The 7,267-nt window shown below is 41.0% G+C and overlaps 1 long non-coding RNA gene across 1 annotated transcript in view; it reads left to right on the plus strand.

Moving 5' to 3' along the window:
* Positions 1-7,040, plus strand: part of LOC149972009 (uncharacterized) — a 115,499-nt gene extending 108,459 nt beyond the window's left edge. The window contains exon 3 of the long non-coding RNA XR_016491849.1: positions 6,913-7,040. This is a non-coding gene — a long non-coding RNA (uncharacterized LOC149972009). The remainder of the gene's footprint in view (positions 1-6,912) is intronic.
* The last annotated feature ends 227 nt before the right edge of the window (positions 7,041-7,267 follow it).

The raw sequence follows: 7,267 nt of genomic DNA on the forward strand, positions 1-7,267 counted from the left end.
CACAGTGTTGGGCTGTAAGCACAACCCCCACCTGTGGACGTCGGGCCCTCATACCACCCCCATGGAGTCTGTTTCTGACTATTTGAGCAGACACATGCACATTTGTGGCCTGCTGGAGGTAATTTTGCAGGGCTCTGGCAGTGCTCCTCCTGCTCCTCATTGCACAAAGGTGGAGGTAGCGGTCCTGCTGCTGGGTTGTTGCCCTCCTACGGCCTCCTCCACATCTCCTGATGTACTGGCCTGTCTCCTCGTAGTGCCTCCATGCTCTGGACATTACGCTGACAGACACAGCAAACCTTCTTGCCACTGCTCGCATTGATGTGCCATCCTGGATTAGCTGCACTACCTGAACCACTTGTGTGGGTTGTAGACTCCGTCTCATGCTACCACTAGAGTGAAAGCACTGCCAGCATTCAAAAGTGACCAAAACATCAGCCAGGAAGCATAGGAACTGAGAAGTGGTCTGTGGTCACCACCTGCAGAACCACTCCTTTTTGGGGGGTGTCTTGCTAATTGCCTATAATTTCCACCTGTGGTCTATTCCATTTGCACAACAGCATGTGAAATGTATTGTCAATCAGTGTTGCTTCCTAAGTGTACAGTATGATTTCACAGAAGTGTGATTGACGTGGATTACATTGTGTTGTTTAAGTGTTACCTTTAATTTTTGTTTGAGCAGTGTACATAAAGGGATTAAAAAAAACAGAATTAACCCAACACTTACAATCACTATTACTATTACTATTACTATTACTATTACTTCACTATTATGACTGAAACGTTTATAATAAGAATCAAATAGTCCAGAACAGACTTGAAAGACAGTGCATTGCATTGTTTTCAATGCCTATGGAAATCATGTGGAGACGCCTAATGGTACATTCTCCAATGAAGAATGGCACATTTGCTATGAATGTTATTCAGATTACTATATTTCGCCTCTTTTGAAAATTGAATCCTGAGCCTACCTAAATCTCTTCACGACTGGATCCATATTGCCCTAGGCAAGTGTCACGTTCTGACCATTGTTCTGTTATTATATTCTTTGTTATAGTATGGTCAGGGCGTGAGTTGGGGTGGGCAGTCTATGTTTCTGCAACGGATTTCCTCCAGCTCTGCTTTAGGGCGGCGATATTCCCCTGCTTGTGCCCAGGGTCCCTTGCCGTCCAAAATCTCCTCCCAAGCCCAGGAGTCTTGTGTTTTCGGCCGCTGCTGCTGCCCGTTACCACGCTGCTTTGTCCTCTTGTGGTGGGTGTTTCTGTAACAGCAGATCTCATCTTCGTCTGAAGAGGAGTAAGGATCGGACCAAGATGCAGCGTGGTAAGTGTCCATAACTTTAATCAAAGAAAGCACTGAACACTGAATACAAAAATAACAAAAGAACCGTGAAGAAACGAAACAGTACCGTGTGGCGACAAACACTGACAAGGAAACAGACACCCACAAACCAACAGTGAAACCCAGGCTACCTAAGTATGATTCTCAATCAGAGACAACTAACGACACCTGCCTCGAATTGAGAAACATACTAGGCCGAACACAAAATACAACATAGAAAAACAAACATAGACCGCCCACCCCAACTCACGCCCCGACCATACTAAAAAAAAGAATAAAATAACAGAACTATGATCAGAACGTGACAGCAAGCCCTGTTTGCAGTAAATCTCACCACCTAGCGTCAGCAACAAAATAAATACTTAAATCATCACCCAGAATAATTGCCACTGTGGAATATCGGCAAGCAAAATATCATGCCCTACATAAACACAGAAGTCACAGTATGTGATGATGGACTGTTAATGTTCAGTTGTACAGTCACTCTCATGTTTTGTGTTCATCCACCCACAAGCTAAATTGAAATTGAAATTGCTCACTGTTACTTTTAATGTTTAATACTACAACAAAATTAATATGTTGGTTGTAATTTGGTTGTAATCGGAAAATATATACTTTTTCAAAAATGGCTTTATTCCATAGATAGAACCTCCCCATCAGATATATACAGATTCAGAGATATGAGATGAATATTGTGTAAGGCTGATGGATTTAAAGACTAAAGCTGCACTAAAGCTGTCTTCCTTATCTATAATAGTAGTGGCATGTGACTGGTGGAACTATCATACAACATGGCCGGCCAGAATCATAACATGACCAGCTACACTGTATTTTTTTTACAAATATTTTGATTCAATGTAAAATTGTAAGGCAACCAGCTGCAATAGAATTGTGAGTTTGCTGAAGAAAAAATTTGTTGGCCAAACTCACAATCCTATTTCAGCTGGTTGCCTTACAATGGTACGTTGAATCAAATCAACATATTTTTTTACAGTGTAATATCACAATATGACCATCCAGTGTCATTCCTGTCACACTATATGACCAGCCATTATCATATCATTATCATACATGACCTGCCAATATCACAACATGACCAGCCACTATCATAACATGACCAGCCAGTATCATAACATAACCAGCCAGCATCATTCCTGCCACACTATATGACAAGCCATTATCATTGCATGACCTGCTAATATCACATGACCTGCCGTTATCACATGACCTGCCAATATCACATGACCAGCCAGTATCAAAACATGACCAGCCAGTATCACAACATGACCAGCCAATATCACAACATGACCAGCCAGTATCAAAACATGACCAGCCAGTATCAAAACATGACCAGCCAGTATCAAAACATGACCAGCCAATATCAAAACATGACCAGCCACTATCAAAACATGACCAGCCAGTATCAAAACATGACCAGCCAGTATCAAAACATGACCAGCCAATATCAAAACATGACCAGCCAGTATCAAAACATGACCAGCCAATATCACAACATGACTAGCCAGTATTATAACATGACCAGACAATATCACAACATGACCAGACAATATCACAACATTACCAGCCAGTATCATTACACAGCACAGTGCCTCGTGTCACAAACAGAGGGACTGGGAACAGAGGAAATCAATAAGAACATTTTATTCTTATTGATTTCATTCTATCAGTTCTATTCTAATGTCACAGCTTCAGCACAGCAACATTGTCCCTGTACTGTGTGTACACATATAGTGCCTCATCATAGAAGCTAAGATTCTTATGATTTATGAATCTGGGTCATAGCCCTTGTTCTGGCTTAGTCTTTTGTCACAGTCTATAATTGCATTGTGTGCATATTTAAAATTACTAAAATGTACTATCTTACTACTATCTCACTATCATGGTGTCTGTCCCTGATTCGGGTGGTTATTACCAACACCAACAAAATGGCTACTGCTGCCAACAGTTTGACTATGTAGTAAAACATTGTTCTCTCTAACTCAAGGTTAAGCAAATCTGTTTTGGGGGAGCGATTGTTCTCATCACGGAGGCTTCAAACAGAGCTTCCCGTCTCCTGCTGGTTCTCTCTCTCTCTCACTCTCTCACTGAGCTCTTTGTCACAACAGTCCTCGGCTGTATCTCAATAGCTTATTTTTCTCCTCTACTTTTTAAAATCTCCGATGATGGGATAGAAATTGGACAGGAGGATGCCAATTCCCCGTAACAATACAAAAAGTTAATTGTAGGGATCCACCATATAGCTTTTATCTGCTTTGGATTTTTTAATAAGTGGAGATGAAGGAGAAGGGATGAAGAGACGAGAACAGGAAATTGCTATTAAGACTATTGAGATGCAGCCGAAGAGTGGCCCTATTGAGATGCAGCCGAAGAGTGTCCCCACTGAGATGCAGCCACAGGCAGATGGACAAGGAGGAACCTGGGATGGAAATAGACGATAATCCTGAAGAGGCTGTGGATAGGTAGGCCAATTACCTGCTCCACCTCTAGCGCCAACAATAATGAAATGCAGCCTGCTACATCCATTTTTCGACATATAAATCAATGATATATACACATTGATACTTGGAGAATATAAATTATAAATGTCTCATGAGTTTATTTCAACTGCCGTACCCCACCAGAACACAAAATATTAGCTTGTTTTACTCCTTTGTTTGTAAACAATGTAATTGTAAACAAATACTGTAGAGCACCATGAATTTGAGAGTGGTTCTCAAGACCCATCTCTCAGCTATTTAGCAAAACAGTGGTGGTGTCCCAGCGTTGGTATTGTTCGAACCTCATATTGGCCATTTAATGTATACAGTAGACATACTGTTTACTGTAAATGGAGCTACTTAAAGTTAGATTCAGTAAATCACCAATCAAATCAAGATCTGTGTCACGTTCCTGACCTTAGTTCCTTTTTATGTCTCTGTTTTAGTTTGGTCAGGGCGTGAGTTGGGGTGGGCATTCTATGTTGTGTATTCTAGGTTATGTATTTCTGTGTTTGGCCTGGTATAGTTCCCAATCAAAGGCAGCTGTCGATCGTTGTCTCTGATTGAGAACCATACTTTGGCAGCCTGTTTTCCCACTATGGGTTGTGGGAAGTTGTTTTCTGTGTCTGTGTTTTACCATACAGAACTGTTTCGGTTTTCATTTATTTCTCTTGTTCTTGTGTATTAAGTGTTCGGTTATTTCATTAAAATATGGACACTTACCACGCTGCGCATTGGTCCGATCTTTCCTACTCCTCCTCAGAAGAGGAGGAAAACCGTTACAATATGGGTGTGAAACTTAGTTATCAAACACAGTTATTAGGCTATTCTGAAAGTCTTTAAAGAAAAATTAGTGGGTGAAAACTTTTCTTCACCCACTAATTGGTCTTTTGACCAATCACATCAGATATTTTCATATCAGGTCTTTTTCAGAGTATCTGATCAGTCAAAATATTAACTAGTGAATTGAGCTGCCTGTGTAAACGCAGCCTTAGTAGTGTACTTATTTTGATCAGTACTGAATAGGGTGTCATTTGGTATGTAGTCAAAGACACAGCACGCCACACTGGCATGCGTCTGGCTCTGACTGTGTATGTGCTAACAGGGTTGATGTTCTCTCCAAATCACAAATGTGAAATAGCAAGAAGTTCAAAGCACTAAATGCTGTTGTGATTTGGCTGTAATCACAGTACTGAGAAGTCATATTCAATACAATTAAACTGAATAAACTGTATTCATCTCTCAGGGGCAATTATAGCAACTACTGTATCTCCCTTTGAGTGCCAACATCCTACATACAATGCACAATTATTTTAACTGGGTAACTTCAATGTGTATCTGCTGTTCACCACGTCTCATCGTCTTGACCTTCATAGCTAAGTCCTACTTCTGGGCTGGGCTTCTGTGGATCAGTGGAGTACATCTAGTCAGCCAATAACATCATAGAGTTCTCCGCCCCTGTGCTCAACATGCGCACAAATGAACTCACACACATACATGTGGGAGTGCATACACACACACACACCTTACCCATCACTGGCTGAATTCACTCTCCCCATTTAGGCCAACTGAGCTGGATGATGATGTCATTGAGGTGTGGATTAGAGGCCATACACTAAGCCAGGCTTTCAGCAGTGAGGCTGGTTACCTACAACGCATAACTTCAGTGTGCATACAACTGAGGGTCAATAAACAGTTGGGAAACTATAGTTTGGATAGCAACGACCACACATATTCTGGAGTATGGAGCACAAGATTTCTTGAAAAAGAATAGGGTACAGCACATAGTCCTGGGTATTTTCTGAAGAACTCTAAAGATTGAATCATGTTTTGGTCACGGTTCTGCCAATTTCACAGAATTTGATGAAGAAATTAGCTGGTAATCATGAACAGTGCACTCTTAGAAAAAAGGGTTCCAAAAGGGTTCCCCATAGAAGAGCCATTTTTGGTTCCATATAGAACCCTCTGCATAAAGGGTTCTACATTGAACTCAAAAGGGTTCTTCTACCTGGAACCAAAAATGGTTCTTCAAAGGGCTCTCCTAAGGGGACAGCCAAATAACCCTTTTAGGTTCTAGATAGCACCTTTTTTCTAACAGTGTGGGGGTTGGATTATGACAGAGATGTCTGACTTCAACCTCACAACAACTATCATGTGACATGCATTTCATTTTCACCTTATGACTTAAAACTCACTACAGTGTGCGTATGTTTCCTACAGTCCAGTGGACACTATAATTCATTACTGTGTAGAATGGAATCCAATGGGTCCATACCGTTTGTATTTTCTGACACATGCAATGCTTCATGCTCTGTGAAGCGACTACAACAATAATCACATCTGTCTTGGCCGCTCTGAATTCATGTCCCTCCCCTCCCCCACTTTCTGTGCAGATAGGAACACACAGAGATAGCAGGACACACACATATGCAGTGAGCGAGGGTGTAACAGGGTGAAACTGAAGAAGTTGCACCCTCTTTCAGCACCAGGTGTCTGTGATTGTCAATGTTAAGGGAATTTGTTATCTATAATGACTAATTATGTATACATTTCAATCAGGATGTACTAATCAGAATACTAAATGTTACTGTATATGTATGAGTTTTCTTTCTTGATCCCAGTACTGAAAATAATGTGTGTGTGAATGTGGTCAAGAGTTTAGAACAATGACGGTCTGTTCCTTGGTACAAATGAATTAACTATATCTCCAGACTGACTAGAATTCTTATGTACACTGACTGACCTTGGCTCTAGGTGAGGAGGGAAGGCTTGAGAGCTATAGAGCCTTTCTACCAGTGTCAAGAAGAGACAGAACATTTAGAAAACGCTGACGTCATTTTCAGTTTATAACCTGTGGTAAAATGTGTGTGTACTCAGTACTCTCTTGAATAAAGGCTGTTACTTAAAATAAGGGTCCTACAAATTCTTATGAATTGACAGAGTGTTTAATTTGAATTGGGAATTAAAATAGAGGAATACAATTCCTTCAACAGTCAATTAGGGGCGTGGCTGCCATGCCCATGTATACAAGCTTTGCTGTTTATGCCTATTCAGGGATCTCTCTTACTGTGTACAGGCTGGCGTGCCTTGGGCGGATGGCTGTGAACAAGACCAAATTGATGATGAGAATGGATTGTGAGTATGTTTGTGGCAAATGTGCCCGTAGCCACTGGTTGTCCTTCTCCCATGGTGTACCTCGCTAGGTATGTTGTTTAATTCTGATTGAAACTACCTGATGCATTGAGATTGAATACTTGTCTGTGGTGATGCTGATCTATGATAATGAGCTGTAAACATTTTCTGTTGACAGAGTATTAAATGCAAAGCCATGAGAGTTTCCGTCTGATAACAATCATTGAGTTTCTTCAGAATTGTGAATAAAGCCCATATTTTTGTTTCTCTGACTGGTTATTCCCATGCTCCACTCCCTG

This window comes from Oncorhynchus mykiss, chromosome 25 (assembly GCF_057628025.1).
Source record: "Oncorhynchus mykiss isolate SJ-2025 chromosome 25, ASM5762802v1, whole genome shotgun sequence".
In the NCBI taxonomy this organism is placed as follows: Eukaryota; Metazoa; Chordata; class Actinopteri; order Salmoniformes; family Salmonidae; genus Oncorhynchus; species Oncorhynchus mykiss.